Genomic DNA, 3,795 nt, shown 5'->3' with positions numbered 1-3,795 from the left:
AGGACATCAAGGTTGATTGTATAGCTTAGCTATTGTAAATTGAGCTGCTATAAACATTGAGGTGGTTGTGTCCCTGTAGTATTCTGATTTTAAGTCCTTTGAGTATATACTGGGGAGTGGGCTAGCTGGGTCAAGTGGGGGTTCCATTCTAAGTTTTCTAAGGCATCTCCATACTACTTTCCAGAATGGTTGCACCAATTTGCAGTCCTACCAGCAGTGTATGAATGAACCATTTTCCCCACATCCCCCAGGCACTCTTGAAGGCAGGAATGGTGGCATCTCTGTGCTTCCAGCACCAGCCCACACTGCTTGGCACATCATGGGCACTTGTTAACTTTTGGTTTGACTAGTTGAATAAGAGCAGACTATGCCTTGGTATCAGGAGAGAAGGGGTCACAGTAGACTTAGCAGGAGCTAGAGGGAAGAGTGGGGTCAGGCCCGGAATCACCCTCCTCGTAAGATGCCCCAGGAAGGGGCAAAGGAGGGAGGAGTGAGGACCCTGGGCAATTGAGAGAATGTAGCATTAGGGCAAATTTGGGGTGTATGGATGGAGGCCCAGAAACAGACACTGAAGGTAGGAAGGGCGCCCTGTCCCCACTAAGGGATATCTCTGCAGTCACATTTTTCTTCTCATCTAGCTTAATAAATTCCTGGAACTTGACTGTCTCCTAGGTGATTGTTTTGCCCATAAAATTCCCAGTATCTGACTAGAAGGTGCCCTAAAATGTACTGTTATCCCAGATGAGTGGAGCCCAGGTGGGGGATCCTTGGAGTGCAGTTGGCCCTGGAGAAGTGCCCAGGGGCAATTGGAGGTGTGCCACAGAGGCCTCAGGGCCTCCTGAAAGAGGAGCAGAGAGAAGGAGGAGCTCGAGATGCTACGTCTCTAAACCCACCTCCCACCCATCCTCTGCATAGCCCATTGGGAAACCTTTACTTCCTGCCCCTGTGACTGTTCAGGCCCCAGCTTCCTGCTCCTCTGTAAATAACTGTGGGAGCAGACGCTGTGAAAGGCTTTCCATCCTCCATCACCCTCTCTTTCCCTAGTCATCTCAGTTCCTATAAAACATACCACAGAAAGCACTCCTGGTACCTCAAAGGCAAACAAGGACACAGAGGCGGGAGGGCTGGTCTGCCTCTGGGCTGGTCAGTTCCCAGATGAAACCACACACTTGTGGCTGGGCCACAACCCTGAAAAGGAAGCGTTTAATAAAAGGAGCTTTTGAAAGCGCAATACAATATTCTTTAAAAATTACAGTTGATTCTTAAAAAGGAAGAAGATGAATGACCTTAGCAAAATGAACAAGAAACTATCCTGACCTACCCAGGACGTTGACCACAGTCAGAATGTGCTGTGATTTCTCCTTAAAAAGGCATCCAGAAACACCACAGCCCTCTTGAGGGACAGGCCCCTGCTTCTTGCTGTACACATGGCAGTGCGCCCTTTACTCGGGGTAACGTTAGCAACCCCAGCCCCCCTCCTCCTGTCCAGGCCTCTTGGGGTCAGTGGGGGTGACGGGGGTGAGGGAGCAGTGGAAAAAGAGTGGTTCTCCTGACCTCTGTTTGTTCACAGGACTTTACTGCTCAAAACAAGCACTATGGAAGGGTCTCACCTGCATGACTTTGGCTTACCTTACAGCAGCGACCCCCAATAAAATAGAAGGGAAAAGAACTATTGCCACAGTACATAAAGGGGAAACTGAGGCTTAGAGAGGCAGAGATATTTACGTGGCAAATAACTTACACTAGGGCAGAGGACTTCTAGCCCCAAAGTATTGTATCCCTCAAGAAGTGTTTATTGAGTTCCTACTAAGTACCAAACATGGTTCTGGGTACCAGAGATACAGCAATGATCCAGAAGACTTGGTCACAGTTGGGAGTACCTTCACCAAATCACCCACCAGAACAGGTTTGCAATTCAGGATTTCTGCCCAGCCACTGAATTGCCTCCTGAAACTAGTGTGGACTCTTGTCTCCTGTAAAGATCTGCATTTGCCACAGGGGCCACTCTTTGGAGCTGCCTTGATTCAGTGTGCCACAACTGTAATCCTTTTTCCCCACATGGATGCTATTTCCTTTGACCTGGATATCAATCTGTTTTTAGCTAACAGAGGAAAAGAGTGAGGGGCTCAGAGGAGCCAAGAGAAGAAAGTAGTTCAAGAAGGAGGCAGTACTTAATCGAATCCTGTGGTCCTGGAAAATAAAGTAAGGATTGAAATGATTCTTGGGACATGTTTGCAATACAACTGAAGATGTCATTTTAAACTGTATGCTTTAGACACAGATTAGGCGGCTGTCTCCCCCACTGTGGATGTACAGGGAGTGACTCACTAATCACTTGATCACCTCTTCACATCTGCTCAAGTGAAGAACAGCTTCCTGGCTTGTGCCCACATGGACTGTGTACTGGAAATGGCTCATGGTGGCTTGGGAGAGCTGGCTGCTCATTCTCTGGGAATTTTTCCATCTTGTTAAAAACAAGCGCTATTACAAATTGCATTGTATAAATTTTTGAGTAAATAAATTCTCTTAAAAACAAAGGTAATCAATATCCAAGACTCACCATAGTTACTTTAGTGCATTTTGTTCTCTGTCCTCTTGAAGTTATCTGTTGTGGGAACACTACATGTTCAAGTCCAAGTGCACTACCATGCACCTTCTCCCATCTCCATGATGGTGACACCACATTGGTAAATTATATTATACCACAGAAATTGGCAAATGCCACAAGCCAGGACTTTTGATTCCAGACAGCAGGTGGTTATGTATGTATCAGCAGACCACTGCTTGTACAATTCCTTGCATATTTTTCTTGCATGTACAGATGAGTGAATGGGCACATGGTTAGTGGATGGATGATGATTATTTGTATGGTTTGGGGCTTCTTTTTTTAGTCACTGAAGCCTGAAGACTATGTTTCCAGGGCTTGAAATAGCAAACCATGCAAACAGCCTCATCTAGCCTGCCATGGGCCTGTTCTTCGCTGAGAAACATTTTCTATTCACTGTCTTTTCCACAAGCACAGAAAGTGAAGAGCTTGCTTTGAGAAGTGGGACTACATCTACTTAATTTGCTAGGATAAATGAAGCATTTCCTAGGCAGGACAGGGATACTCTTCTCTTCTTCATGCCTGTGGGTGGCTTTGGTGCCAAGCTGTCCCATTCATTTCTTTGCCTGCACGAAGCCCTGGCACTGCAGGCTAATAGGACCATACCTCCGTGCATATACATGTCCTCATTTCTAGAGCTTCATAGGCAGCCAGGCTGAAGGAGGAGTCATGCACACAACTCAGGGCTTGCAGAGTGGCCGCCATGTAATGGGTGGAGTGGGACCTGTATCCACTGGAGAAACAAGTTGGGCCTCCATTTAGTTGCCAGTATCTGCAACCCCTATTTCAAAAGCCATCGGGAAACACCCAACACCATTTTCCATTCCCCTTGAGATGGTAGAGGAATGGGTTCTAACCCCAGCTCCACTCCTAATACCCCACAGAGCCCTAAGTATGTTCACTCGCCATACTGGACCTCATTTTCCGGTCTGTAAAGCAATGAGATGAACTTAGATCAGTATCAACAAAAGCTATTTTGGGAGAAAAATTATCTGGTCAAAAAAAAATTTCTTGGGAACTGTTTAGGAAATCCTGTGCTCACCCTGCAACCCTTCCTTGGAGAATCCCCATGTCCCCCAGGGCATCCAAGACCTGATGAGTCCTTCAGGAAAGGACCACATCTGTTTTCAACATCCTGAAACTTACTTCATCACAGAACCTTTTGAGAAAACTGCTGTTCTGGAGTATGA

The sequence above is a fragment of the Ictidomys tridecemlineatus genome, unplaced genomic scaffold, assembly GCF_052094955.1.
Source record: "Ictidomys tridecemlineatus isolate mIctTri1 unplaced genomic scaffold, mIctTri1.hap1 Scaffold_261, whole genome shotgun sequence".
NCBI classification, from domain to species: domain Eukaryota; kingdom Metazoa; phylum Chordata; class Mammalia; order Rodentia; family Sciuridae; genus Ictidomys; species Ictidomys tridecemlineatus.
This window is presented reverse-complemented; position numbering follows the sequence as displayed.